This window comes from Polyergus mexicanus, unplaced genomic scaffold (genome assembly GCF_030449975.1).
Source record: "Polyergus mexicanus isolate NDT 795.1 unplaced genomic scaffold, iyPolMexi1.0 SCAF_24, whole genome shotgun sequence".
NCBI lineage: Eukaryota > Metazoa > Arthropoda > Insecta > Hymenoptera > Formicidae > Polyergus > Polyergus mexicanus.
The window spans coordinates 3,301,944-3,327,547 of record NW_027223344.1 but is presented as its reverse complement, the minus strand read 5'-3'; the positions used below and the strand labels follow the sequence as shown (position 1 = coordinate 3,327,547).

Here is a 25,604-nt window from a genome sequence, read left to right as displayed (position 1 = left end):
CTAACCGATTTTAACTAGTAAATTCGTTTTTAACCGGTTAAACGGTTAATCGAATTAATCGATTTTTACAAGCCTTAATTTTAATCGATTTTCACAAGCCTTAATTTTAATTGTATTGTGTTATTATTTTTGTTTAATTTTAATTGTATTGTGTTATTATTTTTTTCTTTGTTTTATAATTATACGATTATTTTAGTTTTAACATGTTTACAATTTTTTCTAAGATTTTTTTGTTTTTGGTAACACAAGATTTAATATGTAATATTGTATCAGAAATTAAACTAATAAAAATAATTAAAATGTTATTAATTGTATTTTATGTATAATATGTATAATATGTAGTTTTATTTAATAAAAATACATTTTTATCATAATACAGCTGTTTTATTTATCCAAGAATTGTGCGATTCGTCCATTCCTAACCATTTCACGTAAATCTTGTCACCCTTTCGACGCAACACCTTTTCTACGAGATACACGTCGGGATCGCCAACGCGCAGCAACTCGTGCTCGTAGAATCCTCCAGCGATCGGCTCGCCGCGCGAATCCTTTAACAGATACGTTACGGGATTAGTCCGTTGTATCTTAGTTATTCGAAAAATCTCTGTAGTCCAGTTGGGTGTGAAGCCTTTCTCGAAAATCGTTTTAAATTTACTGACGCGTACCGGATCGGCTACTTTGAATTTCGCCGGAGCCGCGATTTTTAGATTGCTGTATACAGTATTTAAAAGTTTATCGGCAATTTTTGGAGTTACGTCGACAGGTCTCATACTTATAGTGCGATGTTTTCGCGTGTTATATTCCTCGACGAGTCCTGGTAACTCGTCGATCCACTTGTACGTTCTGTTTAGCGTGAAGTACTTCCACATAGAATTTTTGAGTGTACGATTGAATCGTTCGACTATCGACGCTTTCATCACCGAATACGTCGAATAATGATTTACTCCGCGCTTCTTCGCGAAATTTCGCATATCGGCATTGTAAAATTCTTTTCCCTTATCGGTCTGCAGATTTTTCGGACACCTCTTAGAGTCTCGCATTATTTTAGATAACGCTCGAGTAACCTCGTTCGCGCTTTTGCTCTTAAGCGGTACAGCCCATGCGTATTTGCTTAATACGTCGATAACGGTGAGTATGTAGTTGTGGCCTTTGTTGAGTCTCGCGTAAGGACGCATCTCGACCACATCCGCTTGCCATAGATCGTCGTACCCGCGCACCGCAACGCGACGACGCGGGAAGTTTCTTCTCGCGGGCGCGTGCAATTCCTCGACTAGTCTTCGATTTTTGACGCTCATAATTCTCTTCTCTTTCTCTCGAGAATAACGTTGGATTGAATTTCTCTTTCGAGCGGCTCGTCGCTCCCGCTAATCTCTCTTTCGAGCGGATCGTCGCTCCCGCTAATCTCTCTTTCGAGCGGTTCGCCGCTCCCGCTAATCTTTGCCAGTTCTCTCACTCTTCCCGATAGCTCGTCCGCGTCTCTCTTCAATCGTGACGTTGAATTTTCCAATTCTCGTATCTTCGTCTCGGATTTCACCGCGGAATTCGCCGCGATAAGCGATTTTTGACTTAGTTCTCGTATTGCTTTACCTTGATTGAACATTACTTTACGATCGTTCGCGTTTCTCGTCGAGGACTCCGCCGCGTTGAGCGATATAGTTTTTTTCGCGACTTCGATTTGATCGCTTAAACCTTTGATTCGTTTATCTAAAACATCGATCCGTTTATCTAGAGCGTTAGCGCTCGTTTCTATTCTCGAAATGGAATTTTCCACAGCGTCTATTCGTTTATTTAGAACGTCATCGCGCGTTTTTATCTCGGAAACGAAACTCTCCGCGACGTCTATTCGTTTACCTAAAGCGCTATCGAGCTGAGCGAGTCTCGTGAACAGTAGAATGACGCCTTGCCCCGCCTCGTTCGCGTCTTTTCTCAATTGCGATGTGATTCCCTCGACGTAGCTTTTGCTTGTCACATCGGCGTCCTCCTCAGGTTGAGCCAAGCGTTTTATCTTACGCTCTCTCGCGTCGTACTCGATGGAAGAGCTTAAACACAGCGCGTTATCGCGCACGTAATTTCGCAAAGACTCGATAGCCGGACGTAGTCTTCCGGTTCTCGCGTCGTAGCCTCGATTTTTTAAAGGCGAGCCAAATTTGCTCACGGACATCGCGAATTCCGCGTACGACTGCAACGGTCATCTACGCGACAGTTCAATTTATACGATCGCTCCTGTTTCGCGAAGCTCCTCGATTATCGATAGAATCTCGTTTTCGTGAGCGTTGTTGCCGGCTCGACGCGAAGCGTCTAACAATCGCAGACGATCCACTAATTCGTTCGGATCGTCCCAATGGACGTAATTGATTTTATTGTTCGTGACACGCATAGTCGACGATACGCGACCCGCGCCTGTTTTTTTCGCGCCGCTGCTATGAATAAGCGGAGCGATAATGAATTTGTATTTGTATCCTTTATTTCCTAAGACAGATTTTTTAGCGTCATGATCACGTCTATGAGCGTTCGTTGTTAACAATATACTTCTGTATGTTAATTTATCTTTTTCTGTATATATGAGACTATTAGGAATTTTCATAAAAATTAATTCGTATAAACCGGAAGTACCGATATATTTAATCTCATCTATAAATATGGAATCATTCGCGTCTACGTCAAATCGCTTATCGCCGAGCACTTTTCTCGCCGATGTAAACTCCGTAAACGTGATCAATCTCGTTCGGCGCTTCTCCGCCGAGAAGAGTCCCCATATATTTTCGCCCTAACGGTCCTAGTCGACCGTGCGATATTTCGCGATCTTGAGAAATTCGCGAAATTTGTCTAACGGGTATTTCGGGCATCGAGGGCGATTCGAGACTCTCGGATTCGAACGTTTCATATTCTTCGGTTTCGTTTCGCGCGAATGGATCTCTTTCGACGGAAGACTCGTTTAATGGAGTAGAAACGGCGTTCAATCGTCGTCGAGCGCGTATTCGTTTCGCTTTAGGTTTTTTCCAAACGGGAGTTAGTGCTTCGTCTTTTCATTTTTCCTCGACGCTCGTCGAGGGTGAAACGTCGATCGCGTCTTGTTTTATCATTTCGCGCTTAATTTCGTTTCGCTCTATCTCGTCTCGCTCGGCGCGATCAGCGATGCGCCGCAGCGGTTCGACGATCGGTTTGAAACGACTCTCTATCGCGATCTCGCTTTCCATTTTTCCGGTCTTCAATGCTCTGTGTTTTTTACGAATCGATGCGCGCGTTTTAGCTATCTCTTTTGCTGTCTTTTCGCGTTCACCGATATCCATCGAGGCCATTGCAACTTCTTCTAACTCGCGAGAGAGCGATCGACGCGTTCGACGTATTCGCGACAACTGATCGCTCTACGGTACAATGAAGTCGTTAAATCCTCGTCTGTATCTACCAGCGCGGAGCGCGCTATCTTTGTCGATCACTAAGAAACCATATTTATATCGCCAACACGCGCGACATAGCGCGTGAAAATTCTCGTACGACATATCCGTGTTCACGTGATCGTTGTATGCGTGACGTAAATTAGTACCATCCTGTTTAAAGAGAATTAACAGATTAGCGTTATCTCGAATCAAATGCTTCGGTATTTTAGCATACGTTTGGCACAGATAGAAGCAATCGACATTCGAGTGTCGACCCATAGCGAAATATTCCCTGATAGTATTTTGTTTGTCGCACGCTACATCGTCGAACACGAATATCGAATTCGGGAGAGCTTCGCTGGGTGAAATAACGTCAAAGTTATTAGAAAATGTGAAATAACCTATATCTTCCATCGGTGTTAATAAATTTTCTAAATATTGATATTTAGGCTGCTGCAACGACTTTGAGTAAACATAAACGTTCTCGAAGCGTACGCCATGCGGACTCTCCAACAAACTTATTAATGCGTTTGTTTTGCCGCAACTAGAAGGCCCGCAAATGACGCAGCGAATAGCGCTCGGTAATAGACGACCGTGTCTACGCGTTTCTTTCGACGGTCGCGTTTTATTGTCGAGGTTCGTCACCTTTATCGCGATCGGTTGCCGCACGAAACGCATTCCTCTTGCTGCGCGCGTGCGAGGTACACTCGCGTGAGGCAGGGCGAGACCTTTTTATTTATATACGAATAGATCGCCATCAATCGCGCAGTAGCGAATTGCACGCGGTGAATCGAGATGTTTATCTTACTAATAGATAGCGACGATATTCTCGATTTCACCACCGATCAATTGCGGTATATTCCAAAAATAATTTTACTAAAGCATTTCGGTCGCTACGTAGAACGATTGTGGGAGAAACTGCCTGAATACATAAGAGTGGATCCGGAAGTGCGGCGCTACCGTCGATGTCTAGAGCATTATAATCGCCCTTGGCAACGAACACACATCGACGGTCCGGCGCCGCTTGTTAAAGATTGCGGCGAATGCAATTCGCGAAACAGCAGTACGGTGTGAGTTATGGTGCTGGCTTGTTGAATAGAGCGATAAACGCGCTCCCTTTCGAACTACATATACCTGGATATCAATTTTGCGGGCCGGGTACTCGTCTCGCGAAACGACTCGCGCGAGGCGATCGAGGCGTCAATCCTCTAGACGCGGCCTGCCGCGAGCACGATATCGCGGACTCGCGGAGCGGCGAGCTCGCTGATCGACACGTCGCCGACCACGCGCTCGCCAAAAGAGCGCGCGAACGCGTCGCAGCTAAAGACTCGACTCTCGGCGAGAGAGCCGCCGCGGCGGCTGTATGGATGGCTATGAAATCGAAGACAAAACTTGGAATGGGTACAACGAAAATCAAGAGAAAAAAGAACAAAAGGAGAATAATTGCTACGAGAAAAAGAACGCTTCCGATAGCGAAACGCGGCGGCTTTTTACCCCTGCTACCGTTATTGCGAGCTCTCGGTTCTTTGGCCGGGGGAGCGGCGGGAATCGCGAAAGCAGTGAACGATCGCAAAGCAGCGCGACGACAGCTGGAGGAGTTGCAGCGCCACGATCGCGCGATGGAAGGTCGCGGTTTATATCTCGCGCCGTACAAACGCGGGAGTGGCGTGTCCTTAACGAGAAAAAGAGCTAAAAAAAAACTTCGCGTAAACAGACGCTAGAGATCCTCCCATCCGTCGGAGCAACGACGAACGAACAATTAAATCGCGCGGCGATACTCTCGCGCGTACCTCATTTTAGAGGTGTGTTTATGCGCAACGCGCTTCCGTCGCAAGCGCGCCGCGATGAGAGCGGCATTGTGAATTTAGACGACGCATCCGGACCGGGTACTCATTGGGTGGCGTACGCGAAAAAAGGGGACGACGCAATTTACTACGACGGTTTCGGCGATCTTCGTCCTCCGCGCGAACTTGCGCGTTATCTCGGGCGCGAACATTCGATACAATCGTCGCTCCGAGCAGACGCGCGATCAGAATATTTGCGGACTATTGAATCTTCGATTTCTCCGAGAAGTCGATTGGAGGAATCGTCGACTATAATATCAACCGTTATTCGTCGATCGAACGCAGTTCGATCGCTCTCGCCGATCATGTCGCTGACTCTCACTCTTTCCGGACGAAGCAGTATTCTCGCGGCGAGTTATTTTCCGCCTCTCGATTTAAACGACGACGATTACGAATTAGGTTTAACCAATTTTGAAACTTATAATACGATACCGAATATAAATTCCACGAATAATAAATTTTACTTCGATAATAATGACGAAATTATCGCGATTCCAATAGGATCTTACGAATCAAGTGCTATAAACGCGTATCTAAGAACGGCGATTCGTCATAAACGACGAGCGAGAGAGGAAGAACGAGAACGCGAAAATGAAAAACCGGAAACGAATGATGACGATTACATATACGATGTTGATGACGATTATTTCGAAGATAATGAGAATGGCGATAAAAGTGAAAATTCTATAACGCTTCGCGGTAACGATAACACTATGAGAAGCGAAATTAAATGCGCGTATCGAGTAAATTTCACAAAACCCGATAATATCGGTTCGCTCCTGGGTTTCTCGTCTCGTGTATTACAACCGAATAAATGGTATGCATCCGATAAACCAATAAATATTATGGCCATTAACCTTATTCGAGTAGAGTGTAACGTCACAACAGGAGCGTATCATAACGACAAATCCGCGCATACTATACACGAATTCGCGCCTAACGTTCCACCCGGATATAAAGTGTCGGAGATTCCAACGCAGATCATTTACCTTCCGATCATCGCACGGACCATTACCGATATAAACGTGCGTGTTGTGGACCAAAACGGAAAATTGATCGATTTTCACGGCGAAGAAATTACGATTCGTCTACACGTGCGACGAAAACGGTAGAGAAGCGCGCGATTCTCGTAGTGAACGGATCGAACGCGAGAAACGCACCCATTATCGCTGTCGCGTCACCTCTAAACGCGGAAAAGAGAAGAAAAAAGGGAGGAAAACTAACCGCCGCCAACGAGACTTTTCTGCGCTCTTTGGGTTTTGTCGTACCGAGGACCGCTTTTTCGTAAAAAGCGGAATGTGCGACATTCTAAGTATCAGTGGGGAGCCGATCTTCGACGATCGCATCGTCAAGATCGAAACTCACACGTACAACCCTTACGCCAATACTACATTTGGAAATAGCGATGAGATACGAATTCCTATACAACAGCAAGATTTGTATACGTTACCTTGCGACAGTTTTCTCTACGTTGAGGGCAGACTCGAGTCGAAGGAAGCATCGAGCGCGCAAGGGGAAATCGCATCGGTAACGAGATTAGTGAACAATTGCGCGGCGTTTATGTTCGAGGAAATTCGCTACGAGCTCGATGGCGTGGAGATCGATCGAAACAGAAACGTTGGAATAACGAGCACGATTAAGAATTACGCGTCGCTGACGGTCGAGAGAAACAAAATATTAAAAAACGCTGGATGGGACTTATTAGCGACAACTCATTCGTCGATCGGTGATTTTAATTTTTGCGTACCTCTTAACGTGCTATTAGGTTTTTGCGAAGATTACAAGCGCGTTGTGATCAACGCGCGACACGAGCTTATTTTAATACGAGCGCGCAACGATAACAATTGCGTTATATCGCGCGAAACGCAAGAACCTAAAATCGTTTTGTTAAAAATACAATGGCGAAGCCTCATATAGTATTGAATGATGTTAATAAATTAAGATTATTGCGCACATTAGATAGTGGACGATACTTGAGCGTCGCTTTTCGCTCATGGGATCTCTACGAGTTTCCGCTTCTACAGAGCACGACCAAACACTCGTGGGCCGTCAAAGCGGCGACACAACTCGAGAAACCGCGATACGTTATCTTCGCGCTACAATCTGGAAAGAAGAACGTTCTGTCCGAGGAGCCTTCTTTATTCGATGATTGCAAACTAACTAATGTCAAACTGTATCTTAATTCTGATTTTTATCCTTACGACGACATGAATCTAGATTTGGATAAACATAAAGTCGCCGTGTTATATGATATGTATTCGAAATTTCGAAAAACGTACTACGGATGCGAAAACGACGAAACGCTCTTAAATCTAAATAAATTTTTAACTCACGGCCCACTCGTAGTCATCGACTGTTCTCGACAGAACGAGTCGATTAAAAGCGCCACTGTGGACGTTCGGATAGAGTTCGACTGTAAGGAAAACATCCCCTCTAACACCACAGCTTACTGTCTTATTATTCACGATCGAGTGGTAGAATACAATCCGCTCACTAACGTCGTGCGCAGAATTGTGTAAGCGCAACGATACTCTAAAAAATATAGAGAAAGAATAAAACGCTTAGAAAAATCTAGAAAGAAACACTTCGAGTATCGCTAACAACGACGATGATAGCACCGATCTTTGTCGATCTTCAAGGTTTCGTAGTTAACGAAAAATTTGTCGAGAAAGAAGTAGCCGTATTAAGAAATGGTGTAGAATTGACGCATCACATCTTTCGCTCGCCGATGTCGTGGAATCTGCTCACGAGAGCAGAAAAATCGCGAGCGTGTTGGCTGATATCGAATCATCACCAGCTAAAGTGGAACGATGGACACACGAATTACGGGTCGATGAAAAAACTCGTTCGAGATGCCATATGTCGAGGATCTAGCCCCGATTCGACGGTGCAGATCTATGTCAAAGGTCACGAGAAGAAGAAGTGGTTGATTGAGATCTTAGGAAACGTCGCCGACGATCGCGACATAGCCGTTTCCGTCGAGACTATCGACGCCGATTACGAAGACATCGAACGTCTGGAGACTCTGAACGCTTCGCGGGCCTTTCGCGCGTTAGAAAACGCTTGCAAACTGCACGATTGGTGGTTCGAGCGGCGCGATCATTTGCGCAATATGCGCAAATATATGCGCGATTGATTTTATATTATAATATTATAAATTATAAATTATAAATTATATTATAAATTATATTATAAATTATATTATAAATTATATTACATTATTGTATATTATTGTATATAATCTATAAATTTGTAACGATGCATCCCTCCATCGTTACCCGGCCGTCGATCCGCCGGAAGTCCGCCGCCCGACAAACACCGGTCGGGCATAATGCGGAGGCGCCGAGCGCCCATTTTTAAGATATAAAGAAAAGCGTTCAAATTTATAACCGCCGTCAAGACGCGTTGTTTACCGGGAATCGTCGCCGCGCTCGGGTAACCGTACCGACCGTTCCCGAAACCACCCGAGTCGCGCGCGACGGTTCAAATTTAAACAATATGCCTTAAAACAATCAGGCATATTACGCACGCGCACCCGCCGGAAAAAGCGGTATAAATAAGGGCACATTTTCCATATCGAGACGAGATCTTCCGCAACCGCCAGAGTCAGTACGACGCCTGGAATCCAGAACGATCCTAACACACGCTCGAAGAGAGAGAAAACGGGGTTGGGAGTACCCAGCCTCCGCCGAGAGTTTGCGGCATCTCTAAGAGCGATCCTTTAAACATCTCTGCGACCGAGGAACACGAGGTTTGGCGTACTCAGCCTCCGTCGGGAGTTCTCGACACCTCACACGCATCCGTCCACCTGCGTGCAACGGCGATCATCCAGTGGTAGGGAGTTCCCTGCCATTGACGGGTGTTCCCGTCGGCCGTTGCACTCCTGCATTCTACGGGAAAATCATCCCCGACGAAGCAATATCGCGATATCCGCGAACTCGCGGTAATTCCGCGACCGCCATTACCGCGATCGGACTCGCCATTAATACGGCGCGCTAAGTCCCGCTCAAGGGGGAGGATCTAACCCGGCCGCGACATCGATCGACGCAATCAGATCAATACCGACACGTTTAAGGACCGCCCACCGACCCGACCGAAATTACCGCCCGGTAGTTAGCGGCCCCTGCCGAAATCTAAATCCGCTCTCGTAATCGATATATTTACGAATCGCCGAAATCGCGCTCTGCACCGTGCATCCGTGAATCCGTACATGTAATTCGGACGCACCGCGACCGACACGACCGCCGCTAGACAATTCCGACACACACACATACACGAGGGCGTTTGGCTGCATACACACGATCACACACACATACTTGCGAGATACATTGTAACTCCCACGCAGATATTACACGTTCGCACACGCACTCGCTCGCTTATCCCTTACTCACACACAAGCGCACACACCGACGCATACAATAATTACACACACACTCACTCTGTATACACACATATTTAAACGCAATAAATTATATTTTACCTAACGCATCTATCGTTCGTCTCTCGATACCCTTTCACGAGCCCCGGATCCCGACCGAGTTATCCACGACCGCCTCGCGAAAGCGGTTTATTACAAATTTAAATTATATATAATGTATCAAATTAATTATATATTTTAAATTTTATATATTTTAAACTTTATATATAATTATACTGTATTGAGTCAATTATATAATCTATAAGTTTAATCATGAATATATTATATTGTTGCAAAATACACGTTATACGAACAAACCGCGTTTTTCCTTTATCGCTGTCGCATCCTTTATCGCGGTCGCGTAACAAACTTAATTATAGAGATTTTAAATCTATTTAAATATACTATTTAAATATACTATTTAAATATACTATACTTAATGCGGACACAGATGGTTATTACGAGAAGCGCGAGAACGAGAAGATGCGGAAGAAGGAAAGAAGAGCGTAAAAAATTAACGTTTCGCTTAACATATAGCATTTATTCATAAAAATTATATCTTACAAATGCGCTTTATTAACGCGTAAAATTACTCCGTGTCGAACGATTGCGATTCGGGCTCATAGTTCGCCAATCGTACATTCGCCCGCGATTTACCCTCGTCGACCGTCGCCGGTTCGGCCTCGTCCTCTATCGATCGCAATTCGAGCTCACCGATCGGTCGCGATTCGGACTCCTCGTTGATCGGTAATGCGACGACTCGCCTAACCTCGGGAACGGCGAAATCGCGCTCGCCGCGTCGACGAGCGTCGCGCAATGCGCTATGAACGCTTTGCGCTTGTGCGAGCATAGTCCTCGTTCTAGTTATTAAATCGTAGAGCGATTCTCGCGCTGTTCTTATACAGCTCTCTATTTCTTGTCTAAAATACAAAAGTAAAAATTAGTAAAAATTAGTAAAAATTAGTAAAAGTAAAAATTAGTAAAAATATTTATTATAATTTATTATAATTTATTATAATTTATTATAATTTCAATTAGATACTTACATTAAACGCGCAATATCTACGTCTTCGTTTCAATAACACCTTGCGCTTCCACACGCAAATCCGTGGCGAGATCTCCCAAAACATAAGACTTTATCGCGATTAAGTCTACGTTTACATTAATATAATCGGCCGCGTTAATTATCTGTTCGATTTGTTCCATATCGAACAGTTCACGACCGATTTTAATTCTCGTCACTTCACGTTCCGTCGTTTCGCGCTTCGTTATCTCGCGAGCGAGAATACTTTAACGCTTCTCGAAACTATCTCGCGTTTTATAAAGATCGACGCGCGGGATGTTGCGGTACAATTTATCGATCGCGCCGCATTTTCCTTCCGCGACCGCTCCGTTGCCGGAAGGGAGGTATCTCTACTCGCTCATCGAGAGTCCTTTTTAGAGGACAAATGAATAATAAAAATAGAAATAACAAAAACATCCGTTAGATAATGCGCATTCCGAATACTCTGCGAACAATGAGATCATCATCGCCGGAAAGAAGTATCTAGGGGGTATCTAAAAGGTATCTCTAATTTATCGTTACCGGAAGGAGATATCTCTAATTTATCATTACCGGAAGGAGATATCTCTAATCGCTCATCGAGTGTCCTTCTTAGGAGACAAACGAATAATAGAAATAACAGAAAACATCCGTTAGATAACGCGCATCGTTGAAAGGGATATCTTTAATCGCTCATCGAATGTCCTTCTTAGAGGACAAACGAATAATAAAATAGAAATAACAGAAAACATCCGTTAGATAACGCGTATCGTTCGAAGGGATATCTTTAATCGCTCATCGAATGTCCTTCTTAAAGGACAAACGAATAATAAAATAGAAAAAACAAAAGAGGAACTCGAGCGCGTCCGCTAGATAACGCGCATTCCAAACGCTCGACGTCGAAAGAAACGCGTTTCCCTCTCCCTCTCCCCACCCACCCACATTATTCGTCGCCGATAAAAATAGGCGTCTCGCGGAACGCGCGAATCAATCGCGCTCGGCGTCTCTCAACAGTTTACCGCGTCTTCCCCGCTTCGCGCGATGACTAATACGAGGACGATTCTCACTCTAGCGACGATGCTCGTCGCTACAACGGTCGCCGCGCCCTTCGACTCGGAAAGAATCGAGGCGCTTCGTTTTCTGCGCGTATACGGTTTTCTAAAAGACTTTTGGAGAATCACTGTCGTCCGATAACGCGACATCTCTGCGTCGCGCACTATCGCTGTTTCAAGAATATTATCAATTATCGGGAAACGGCGCGTTAAACGCCGTTACGCTTCACCTTATGCGTAAACCGCGATGCGGTCTCGCAGATATTCCCGATCGCGCGTATAGCCCGATCGCTCGAAAATGGCCGAAGACGCGTCTCGCATGGAATTTTCAGATGGCTAGCGAGGAAATCTCGCGAACGGCCGAAACGACGTTCGCGTTATGGGCGGCGAACTCATCGCTAACTTTTGCACGCGACCCGTTACACCCCGATATATTAATATCGTATCGAACGGGCGCGCACACTTACGCGAATCGTCGAAACGTCGCGACGTTTACCGACGCGTCGGTATTTGCCCGGCAGCCTTCGACGGTCCGGGAGGAGCCTTAGCTCACGCATTTTTTCCCTCTGGAACAACCGACTTCACATCGGAAATACACGTCGACGATTCCGAACCGTGGCACGTGTATCTAAATAAAAATCCTCCCGACACGCATTACCTGCTACAAACGCTAACGCACGAGATCGGCCACGCATTGGGTCTACAGCATAGTATGCGCAATGACTCTAATGTTCCCGTATATACCCGACATTGAGAATCAATTTCCAGTTAAGCTGAGCATAGAAGACATTCTCGCTATACAGAATCTGTACGGATCTCACGACGACGGAAACTATCCAACGGCGACTCCTGCGACCACCGCGGCGCCCGCGACGACGAGCGTCGCGCCGACCGACCCAGCGCGCGCGGATCTCTGCGCATTACGACGCGTGGACGCCGCGCTAATAATGAATCATCGATTATATATAGCTAATCGCCGCAACATATGGTCGGTCGACATGACCGAAAAGCGTTACGGTAGACCCATGACGCTCACGGATTACGCGACGTTTCTACCGGCGAATTTTACGCGTCTATCCGCCGCGTATCGAAGACCCTCGGGCGATTTCGCGCTATTCGCGAACGATTCGATCTACCTCGCGGAATATCCCAGTCTTAAACTAAAATCGGGCTGGCTGAGATATCTCCACGATATCGAACTTCCCCGAAACGTTAAAATCAACGCAGCGATAAATACGCACACGGGACGAACCTACGCTATATACGACGATGATAAAGTCGCGGAAATCGACGAGTGTCACATGATAGTCATTAGACACGCTCCATTAAAAGATATATTTCCCGGAATTCCGTCCGCGATAACGTCGGCCTTCCGATACATCGATGGTAATCTATATTTCTTCGCCAAACGTCAGTTCTACGCCTTCAACGAATTTACAAATACCGTAACCTCGGCGGGTCCTTTCGATCTACACGCGCTCGGCATCGAGTGTCCTACGGATGGACTGCTAAGGCAATTGCGCGATCTCCTTAGTTGCGTCTATCGTCTCAGCGACACGATCGAGAAAGAGAGAATCGACGATGAGAACGACTAGAGCGATCCTACCGTTATTTTTTAAAAATAGAATATATAAGAGAAAACGCGCGAAAGGGGAAGAAGCGATCTCTACGCGAGTATATAAAGACCGTCCATCCATTAAGCGCTTCATTATTGACGGAGAACACCGAAGCTAACGCGCGAAAAAGAACAAACGAGAAAGAACGAGAAAAAACGAGCGACGATGTACGCGACAATGGGGGGACAACCGCAGCAGCAACACTCATTCGACGATCGATCGAGACTAACCGAACGAGACCGCGAAGATAGCGCGGAATACGCTAAAAAAGCTAAAATGGACAATGGGTAAGACTATCGAACATTTATTCGAACTAATAATTCGCTAACACCGTTTTTCTCATCGCTCATATCTATTTTTTAGACGAGATCGCGATCGAACGCCAAGACACGATGCGGACGTCTCGGTCGCGCGACCGCTCAGAATCTTAGGAAGACGCTATCCATTGACCAAAACCGCATATAAACATCTGGAAATTAGCGTTAACGTCAGCCGACCCTCTTTCGTAGAAATCGTCCTCGGAGATTGTCACGGCAAAGAGATCTCGCTAACGTCGGATACGTGGAAGGAACTGCTCGATCTACGACCCGCGCTTGTGTCGCACTTTCGCTCCGACGAGCGCGACGAGGCGCGTCTGACGCCAATACACATCGGACAGTTGACGCTACGATTCGGCAAACTCAACAATCTCCGAATATTTCGTCTCGAAACGCCTAAAATTCGCCTAGCCGTATCGAAGGGCACCGTCGTAAATATATTAAATCTGGAACTTTGCGTCAACCGCATCGTTGCATCTTTAAGCGGTTTAACCGCGCGCGTGGACAACAAGCTAATTCGTTTTCTCGATATCGCGGCAGGCGCTCGCGATAAGGCGCTTATTCCCGCGATGATACGCGAGAGCTATAACTTCGACCGCAACGATATAATCGATTGCGAACTGCAGGCTCTGCTCTTCGGAGAATCGTGATACGCTCACTCGCGTACTCGTATCATCGTATTATTAATATATTAAAAAATTTGTAAAAGAAAACAATAAAAACACCTCTCCTCTTTCGCTAGAACGACGATATCTCTTTATTTCACGACCTTTCGAAGATTCGCCATCTCGCTAAAGCGACAAGCGCGCTCGCGCTAACGCGCGCCTCGAGAAGAGGAGAGCGACGAGGGACGCCCCTCCGTCCGCTCGACCGCCCACCGACGATCCCCCGCCCCGTCGACGCCGGGCGCCCGCCGCCCGCTCGCGGATCGCGCGCTAGAAGCGGCGCGCCCCCCTAAAGAATTGCGACGGCGGATCGCGCGCTAGAAGCGCGAGTCGCGTCAAGGTCGCGAATCGGGAGGAACCGCCACCCCCCGAGCGCTATCTCTCGAGCGCTCTCGGCGGCTCGTACCCACCGCTTCCCCCCGGCCGCGCTTCCCCTCTCACCCTACTTACCCCCCCATGCACCCGCCCAGCCCGCTCTCCATCCCTCGGGCGCCTACAAACTGCTCCGAAACTATCTCTCTCTCTTCCTCCCCAACGATACCCTCTCTCTCACACTCACACAAAACTGAGCCAAAACCGGCCATACTATCCTACTTATTGTTGATTTAGTCTGTACTGTAGATGTTTAGATGTCAAACGACATTTAACAAATTCATGATTAAAAAGTTTGACTTGCCTATTCTCATGTTGTCGGTTAATACTAAAAGGATATAAATCTGGAAAACATATTAAATCTAAATATTGTTCACGATTATCCAAAGACAAGTCCTGAATTTTTAACATTTGATATAAGGTTGTCGCAGTTTTATTTGCTTTCTTTTCATATAAGGCATAAATAATATATTGTTCATAATAGCCATCACTCTCATCCGAAATTTGAGTTAACATTGCTTTCTATTGATTCTCTAATACTCTAATGTAACTTTTATATCATTTTTGATTTCTTTCATCGGATCATTTAATAATTCAGACTCGTCATCCAATGTCGCTTCTATATTATTTTGTATCTCTTCTATTTGGAATTCTGAATTTTTTAATTTTGCGAAACATAAATCATTGTGATTATTTGGCAATATAATTTGAGAATATAAAGTATTGTTGCGCTTTAACCTTGTTAAAGCGTAAAATACTTTTTTAACATCAACTATCTCTTCCTAAATAATCTTTGATTTTGTCGAGATAGCTCTAATTAAAATATTTAATTCGTGATTATCGTTTACTGGGTCAATAGTAGAACATGTATTAAGAGATAAGTCAAATGCGTTAAGAGATGATATTATTTCGGGCACTTCAGCTGTGAAGAGATTATTCAAAATGCAATATGTAGGCATTAGGCCTTTACAAAATTTGCCTACACAGTAATTACAAATGTATTTCGCATTAATTTTTTGTTGTTATATGTATCATTAAATCTCTCCAAATTTAAATGTTTATTTGTGTTTGAATATTATTGACTTCAGAAACATTTTTTTTATAACACGATTTCTCACATAATACACAAATATGCCGTCGTGTGTCTGTTGAACGTTTAATCAAAGTCTCAAACGTTTTACAATATTTAGAAATATCATCACTGCTAAGAATTGTATCCGTTTGTTGATGTTTGCATGTATCTGCTTTTTCTTGTGCAGAACTTACAATTTCATTTAATGTGTTCAAATCAGCACAAGCTAATGCCTTATCGAAATTTTCCATCTTTCGATAAAAACCTGTAAATTGATGAATTAAACGTTTAATATTTCTTACTTTTGGAAAATGAGGCGATAATAATTGAACTGAAAGAAACATTCCTTTGTAAAGTGTTAAATCAATATGACAGCTACGTGTATGGCCCAATTTCTCATTTGAAGTTTTCATAGTACATTCATGAATACTTTGTATCAATTTTGGTACATTCTTTAAAGTACATGTATTTATAGTTTCGAGGAATTTCTGGTAACGGTCAATTAGAAACGGATTGTTTATTTTACATGAAGTATTGTACAACCACGATTTTTTTGCTTATACTTTTATTAACAGTAATATATTTACTACTTATTCTTCCGTATTCATTTCCAAAAGATCTGATAAAGTTACATTATGGTATGTAGAATCAATAAAACAATTTTCGGATAAAGCTGTATGCCTGGATATGCCACATAACGCATGTAATTTCTCTTCAATTGTAAAACATTTAGCAACAAGAGTCAAACTCATTTCAGATTTCTTTTTAATCAAAGCTAACATTTTGTACATATTGCGAACATGATTGTTTCTAATATGCATACACCAACGTACGATTTTTTCGGCTTCTAATTGTTTCTTGATATAGCCTCTAATAGTGAGTTTTTTCATAATATCTTCAATAAATATTTCCAAAGAATCACGAATTTGTATAGAATTTTGTGACCAGAATTTTTTATATTTTCTAGTAATAGTTTTGACGAATTTTGAGCTTTTTTTGGTAATATCGTTTGTTATAAAGTCATTTGTCATTAGAATCTAATTTCTTTTGTCTATCTCGTTCGTGCTGAATATTTATATAATAACGTTCACGTTTTTGTGCACATTGTCTTACAGAATCTTGTTTATATTGATTTCGCTTTTTAGCGCGATTATTTTCCAAATCTTGTACATATTGCTGTCGCTTTTTAGCGCGATTATTTTCCAAATTTAATGCATATTGACGCCGCTTTTTAGCGCAATTATTTTCCTAATCTTGTGCATATTGCTGCCGCATTTTAGCACGATTATTTTCTAAATTAGTCAGTATTTCTGGACATTGTTATGAAATGCATTCCGTTTGTAACTGACTATTACTTGAAACTTTTTTAAATTGAGAAATCTCGCAACTTCCTTCTAATCTTAATTTTTGTTGTTTTGTCTCATATTGACGTTTCGTACGCATACGAATAGCTTCAACCTCTCTTGCTTTTACTACTGCTAATGGAAGCACTTTATGAGGAATATATTGTAAATCTTGAGGAAAATACTCTATTACATTTGTTTCAAAAATTTTCAACAAATGCAGACGCATTAAATTGTGATCATACTTTACTTTTTCAGGTTTAATATTAAATAACGAAGAAATCGCAAAAGCTATTGCAAAAACACCACAATCATTACCATTTGGTTGACGTTGTACGGTAGGAAATTTGACAGAACGCTTTTCAAAATTATATGTTGGAAATAATCTTGTTAAAAATTGTTTATGATGTTCATGTAATTTTTTAGAATTTAGAGAATCGTAAATAAATATATCCTTTATGTTATAATAACTACAAACCCAATGTCCATCAAATGAATTCGATGAACTATGCAATATTTATATATGTTTTTATCTTATGAAACAGGTTGTATTGTATCAGGACATTGTATTCGCCATGTTTCAACAATTCTATAATCTAAACAATTTTCTAACAGACGTTGGAAATGATACATGTGCATATCCGTCAGCCATTCACTTCGAACAATTATGTCTCTTTCTGTAGACATCAAAATTATATTTGCCTTTGTTTGCACAGACATTTTTTGTTTTTGAACTTGGTAAAAATATAATCTATTTTATATATGAGTAATTATATATATTAAAGTATATAGCTTCTTTTTTGTAGGCGCACACGCGTAGATTTGTATAGACAAAGTAATATTTTTGGAAGTGCAAAACTTTGTAATAAATAATAATTTGTATAACCGCACAGCAGCCCGTATGAGCGCACAGCAACTATTTCAATAGGCGCACAGCAGCCTGTATGAGCGCATAGCAGCGATTTTAATAGGCGCACAGCAGCCTGTATGAGCGCACAGCAGCTACTTTAATAGGCGCACATCCGCCTGTATGAACGCACAGCAGCTACTTTAATAGGCGCACAGCAGCCTTGTATAGATAAAATAATAATATTTACCAAACTTTGTCCTAGGAAATCCGCTTCGAGATGTTGTCAAATATTCCCGACTTCATATTTATTAAAAAAAACGAGAAAGAAAATATGAGAGAGAAAAAGAGAGAGAGAGAGAGAGAGAGAGAGAGAGAGAGAGAGAGAGAGAGAGAGAAAGAAGAGATTCTCACAACAATATCTATAGTTAAATATATGTTATTATTAAATTATAGTTAAATATATTTTATTATTAAATATATTTTATTATTGGACCTCAATAATGCGTAGAACAATTTAATTTCTTATAAATCTAATTGATATAGTTTTGAATTCTTTCTACTCAGTTTAACCAGCCCTAGACGCCCTAGATGCACACGAGAGGCGATATGGTTCTTACGGGATACTTTGTATATGCATATATGTGTGTATATATACGAATGGATGAGTATTATGTGTGTATATATGTATATTTGTATATCCATATATGTATATATGTTTGTAAATGTGCGTGTGTGTGTGCGTGCGTATGTATATGTACATGAATGAATATATATATATATATATATATATATGTCAAGCGTTTGCTTTGGGGACAAAATGTCGAGCGAATGAATATTTTGGAGACTTTTGCATATTTCGGGGTCAGGACTCAAAGTATCCATATATTAAATGTTTAATTTGAGGACATTACGCATATATATTAAATGTATAATTCGAGGTCACTAACAGATGGCGCCACTAATATTATAATAATCAAAATAGAGTGTCTCCTGAGTGGGAACGAGGCGGAATACTCCATGTAATTTCTGCTTGTCTTGTAAAAGACGATCAAAATCAATATGCGATTTATTTACAAAAAATGAAGAATTCATTTAAAAAAAAAATAGATTAAGTAATAAACTATAAATGTATGATCTCAAATGATACATTTGTCTTCTGATTATACAGTATATAAAACAGTACTTCATACTTTATACTCTACTTTTAAAGTAAAGATATTGAGTCAATTTTTTTGCAACATGTACAAACATTTTTGCTTATCTTCGATAATATAGAAAAATGAAACACATAAATAAAGTAAAAAAAAAAAAAAGTGCAGACAATAAAAATGATCCAGACATGGACATAACATGTTGCAAATTAAAAAAGTCAATGAAGTTCTACTCTCTCTACATTTTTCTATTTATATTTACTTTCTATTATTATTTAAAAAAAAAACATAATATGATATTCAAATCATGCTTTAAATACATGTCAAAAAACTTTATATACGTTAAAAAATATTTATACTTATACATTTAAAATATCGATTTTGACATTCAAAAACTACTTAAACGTTCTAATATTTAAGTTTCAACAATGTTTCATAAACAACAGCATATTTTAGAGTCATAACATGTATCAAATAATTTAATGTCATAAATTGTATTACCGAAGATAAGCAAAAACATAAGCTGAAAAATTTATCGTATTTAAAAAAAAAATATTGAATCAATATTATACTTTTTTTGAAAGCAGCTTATAATGTATAAGTTGGTAAATAATATTAGTAAAATAAATTCCCTGTCTGTTTCGCATATTGTATGGTTATATACACCAGCAAAAATGGTGTTTGGTGGCGGGTGTGTATGTACAGTCGAAAGCATCACCGTATACAAATGAAAATCGCGTACGCACGTGTAATTTGAAGCGCAAAGAAAATCAAGGAGTGAAGGAGAAAGTGGAAGGAGGCGGGGGGGGGGGGTATTCCGATGTAACGGGGTCGCTTTTCGCGAGTGCGTGGATAAACTCGGTCGGGATCAGGGCTCGTGAAAAGGTGAGACACACGAAAGATTTAGATATTGTCTTTATTTGCCTCTTTCGGCAATGGTCGATGTACAATAGTGAGCGTGCGGTGGATAGTGCAACGCGCTGGATATAATGCGCTTAGATTATTCGGTGCGCGATGTTCGATATATCGAACCGCTTACAATATCCGTAAAACCGTGTTTATTTTGACGGCACGCGAAGCGCGCAAGAAATCGGGCGCGGTCGGTCGGCGCGTATACGGCAAGGCCGTGTTTATTTTGACGGCGCGCGAGACGCGCAAGAAGTTGGGCGCGGTCGGTCGGCGCGTATACGGCAAGGCCGTGTTTATTTTGACGGCGCGTGGAATAGAATGAAATATTAGGCGGTAGGTATTTCGGTGTGATAATAGTATTAATGTGGTCGCGGGATTAATCGCGTATTCCCAGTGGTCGGGGAAGGCGAGCGGAGATCGAGTACCCTCGACCGGGCGGAGAACTCTCCGTCCCTGCTTCCGTTCGCGGAGTGGAGGGTAGCGTGTCGGAGTCGAGAAAACTCGACGGGGCAGCGAACTCGCAAACCCACGATCCGGCTAGCTGGAGCGGTCGAATGATAGACCGTAGTCTCGGAGAGCGGCGAACACTCCGCTCTCGTCGAGTCGGTCGGATTTGTGTCAGGAGTTCGGAGACTGCACGGAAGCCGAGAATGCTCGGCGGAGGCTGCGAACACGTCAACCCCACGTTCCGTCGTTGCTACGACTTTTCAGGATCGGTTTCTGGTATCTCGGAGCGTACAGCTCGAGCGGATTCAGGAATCGTTCTGGTCTCGAGATGCCGAAACGTTGTCTTCTTATACCCGAGCGTCTATCGGTAATTGCGTCGTTCGCCCCCGGGTGGGGATAACGACGCGTTGTTTTTCGGCGGGTAAATTACGGTAAACGCGTCGCTTCCCCTGGGCGAAACGACGCGGCAATTCGGCGGGTGACGCTCGGGATCTTCCGGCAGCGCTCGGCTATGCTCGGTCTTCGGCGTAACGGCGGCCGTATAACGGCCGTATGGTTGTTTATCACAACCGCGGTTTTGAGAGATTAAAAAAGGGCGCTAGGCGCCTCTGCCACTGCCCGGCTGGTGTTCGCCGGGCGGCAGACTTCCGGCTGGCTACGTGCCGGGTAACGATGGGGGGTGCATCGTTACACCGATATTCATTGCATCGCATGTCGCACGATCGAGAGAGAAAGCAATGCAAAACGTGATGTCGGCTAGTGGTGTCCAATAGCTATCTCACTCGCTCTACGCTTGAATGCAGCGCGTGTAGCGAGACAGCTATAAGACACCGCGCTGTCTTTATCATTATCTCGTTATCTCATTTCGATCTCATACTTCTCTTTTTTATTAAAATGATCTTTTGTCAAATTAAAGACAAAGAAAATTGACAATTTATTATTTAAGAGCAACTTAAATAATTAATAAATTTAACTTGTAGGGATATCTTTAAAGCCTGTGGTAAATAATAACGATTAAGATCTGAAACACCCGATTTTCCTTGGATCGAGCCGACAACAATGCTATCGCGCGGCTCGATACTCTTGCGAGATAGCGGCGAAACGCGGTATTCTCCTAAGATCAAATGACAAAAGTCGCGCCGCCAGATTTCCAATATATATTGTATATAAAATATAGTTAAAACGCGATATCTCAGAAACTATAATATAATAGAGTTATGCAATTAAAACTAGAGTTATGAAATCTTTACTTTTCTTTTTCGTCTTATCGAGTATGGTTCGGAACTTAAGATTTTTTACTAGAACTTGTATTTATTAAATTTTTCATAAAAGTATATTAATTTTAAAAATTCGATCTTTCGGTAATTATAATAGCTAGGACCATGCGGTTTTCGCGATTATATTTGTCTTATCGAATGTAATTCAAAACTCTAACATTTTCGATCAAAACTCGTGTTTTTCAAATTTTTTTATAAAAGTATATTAATTTTAAAAATTCGATATTTCGGTAACTATAATAGCTAGAACCATGCGGTTTTCGCGATTATACTTGTTTTATCCAATATAATTCAGAACTCCGACATTTTTAATCAGAACTCGTGATTTCCAAAATTTTTTATAAAAGTATATTAATTTTAAAAATTCAATATTTCGGTAACTATAATAGCTAGGACCATACGGTTTTCGCGATTATATTTATCTTATCGAATGTAATTCAGAACTCTGACATTTTCGATCAGAACTCGTGATTTCGAAAATATCTCTGATATTTGAAGTTAATTTTTTAAACTAAAAACTGCAGAACTCTTGCAAAAAAGTATGAGGAACTATGTAACTATTCAAAAGAGCATCAGAACTATGCTCAGGACTATTTAATTTTGATGTGTCAAAAATCGTGAAGTTGGCACCCCCATTTTTCGAAATCTGCTTTCATTGTGATAATGGACAGAACTCTTTATAAAAATTATCAAGAACTCTTTCTTTTGTTCTAAATAACTCAGAACTCTTAACAGAACTATAGTATCGTAACATAGAGGTGCCACTTCACACATCCATATACGTATGTATGATTTTCGGTTGCTTACACGTACACACACATCTAACGGACACCATTCATACCGGCACGTGTATGTACATACATGGCTATTGTCTTTTGTAAATCGTTCTTCTCCCTCTCCCCCGTCGCACGCCGAGCACTCATGTAACATTAAACTGTTTCTTTTCGCCGCATAAGATTGAGTTGTTTCGTCGCGCAATTGTACTCGCGCGGATTGATTGATTTTTATTAATTAATTTCTTATTAATTATTGCAAAAATCGCATGAAATGGTAAAAAACCTTCCTATTCAGTTTAACCCGCTTCACATGCAGGTGATGAGTGGGGCGCAAATTACCGAACACTTTCTTACATAGTAATATTTTTACAACAAATTAAAAATAAAAGGTAAATATGCATTGTTGTGCCTCCGTGGAGGTACAGAGATTTTGTTGGGATCGTTGGCCAATTGGAACTTAGCAGCTCAGGATCGTACAGAGTCTTCTCGTCGCTTTCATTAATTATGGAATCGTATTAGAATAAAAGGTCGTTTATTCGAATACATTAACTTTATATCTTCTTTTCTTTCTCGCACTTCAACTCGGCTTATCGCGGTATAGAGTTGCTTCGCATGCCTGATATCGCGGCTGCCGTCGCGAGATCAGCTGAGAAGTTCTTTATTAATAAACCATTTACGTTTGTCCGTCTCGTGGTTACTATTGTTAATCTATTCGCACTATATAATTGTATGATTATAACTGTTTCGTGTGATTTTGCGATTAAGACTGCCTAGCGCTCGTTTGAGATGGGTAGTTTTATCACCTCCTGTTTGATTCGTTTTCGGAGGGGATAGCTTAGCGACAGGACCATAGGTGGTCGTGTCGCTCGATTTTGGGTGAAAAAAAACCCGGATGTAAGCTATGTATATTCTTTGCTTGCATTTCCGGCGGGTCGTTCTTCAAGTCTTGCGATCGCGTGGCCTCCGCGCGTGCCTCGCTTTGTCAGCGGTTGCGCTCGTAATTTTATACGTCTTCCTCGGCTTGGAGTTAGAGTCGGAAGACGTTAAATAATATTTAATAATTAATAATTATGCTAATTTGGTTATAGCCGTTTTGGGCTATAACATCATATTAAGGTCCCACCCCCGCAGGATAGTGATGTTGACATACATATGTTATCAAAGTCATCGTCCTAAGTGACCTTGACCTTGAAATAAGTGGCGGTCGCGATTCGTTAAAAAGTTGTTAACAAAAAAAGATGGTAATTATGCAGTATAGGGGAGCCAGCTCCGATGACCTTGACTTTGACATGTGTTGTCAAGGACATGACTCCGAGTAACTTTTTCTTCTAATTTAATCGTCGTTCGTTGCTTATTAAAAAGTTATTACCAAAAAAATTTTGAAATATACCAAAGATATACATGGACAGGAAGCACGCGCGCGCACACACACGCACACACACACGCACACACACGCGCGCGCGCGCACACACACACACACGGGAGTGGGGGTGCAAGGGGGCCTTTGGCCCCCCTCCCGCACCCACCCCGCCGGTAGACAGGGTGGACCTTGCTTTCTTTACAATGTAGCACGTACTTTGTAAGTTGTAAAGCGAGGTCCACCCTACCTACCGGCGGGGAGGATGCGGGAGGGCGGCCGAAGGCCCCCCTTGCACCCCCCGTGTGCGTGTGTGCGCGCGCGCGTGCTTTCTGTCCATGCATGTGCTTTGGTATATTTCAAATTTTTTTTGTTAATAACTTTTTAATAAGCAACGAGCGACGATTAAATTAGAAGAAAAAGTTACTTAAATTTATGTCCTTGACAACTATATCAAGGTCATTGAAATCGGTGAGGTTGCCCTTAATCTTAAGCTTTACTATCTTTATTGTTAATATTTTTTTAATGAATCGCAACCGCCACTTATTTCAAGATTAAGGTCATTCAGGACGATGACGTTGATAACATATGTCAAAGTCAACGTCATCCGTGAGTGTATCTGCAAACACATATTAGCCAATTACTTCCTTTAGTACTGATACAAAGTGGTAAATTTCTCAAACTTCTTTATTCTTATAACTTATTCTTATAACTTTTTAATAAATAATGACCGCCGATTAAGTTATAAGGAAAAGTTACTCAGGGTCATGTCCTTGACAACATATGTCAAAGTCAAGGTCATCGGAGCTGGCTCCCCTATACTGCATAATTACCATCTTTTTTTGTTAATAACTTTTTAACGAATCGCGACCGCCACTTATATCAAGGTAAAAGTCACTTAGGACGATGATGTTGACAACATATGTTAACATCACTATCCTGTGGAGGTGGGACCTTAATATGCATATTTACCAAATAAAAATATTTTAAATAAAAAATTTATTTTTTCATAACAAATATTTTTTTGTTTACATTAATTAATTAATTAATTAATTAATTTTTGTAAACATCGCAATCTAATAGTACAAACTTTAAGTAATTATGATACTTAATTTAAGTAAATCAAAATAAATAATAAATTTAAGTAAATAATTGTTTCATGTAATGGTGTTTTATGCGATATTCTTATATTAGAAAATAATACCTTTAGAGTTTTTAATAGAGTCTTTTTCTCTAAGTATTTTTTTTATACATACAAAAAGTTTCAATTTCTTCAAGTTTAATTTTTTACATACTAAGCTGCGTAACACTCGACAAAAATTAATAAAATCTTGCTTTTTTACTAAACGTATTTTTCTTAAAATTTATAATATGAATATTATCACAATGTTGATCTATATATTCATATTTATATATATAAATGTCTAATTAATAATTATTTTGCAGAAAATTAACTAATATCAAACCCATATTAAGTTAGCCCCCCCACCAACGCCAAATTAAATCAAATACATCAAATAATTTAGTGCTAATTATGTGCTAATTAGTTGCCGTAGTCCGAATTTTGTTGCTCAAACCGTTTAGCAGGAATTTACATTCAAATTGGGGGGTGCTAGCTTGACATTAAGCCAGCCCCCCCCATAGTGAAAAAAATATATAGAATGCTCGAATCAAAAAATAAAATACACTAGAATTTGTTGCTATTTTGTTGCTCTAAAAT

At 41.6% G+C, this 25,604-nt stretch overlaps 1 pseudogene; it reads right to left on the bottom strand.

Annotated features, from left to right (window-relative positions):
- Nucleotides 1-16,025, bottom strand: part of LOC138942825 (uncharacterized) — a 32,437-nt pseudogene extending 16,412 nt beyond the window's left edge.
- Between the last annotated feature and the right edge of the window lie 9,579 nt (nt 16,026-25,604).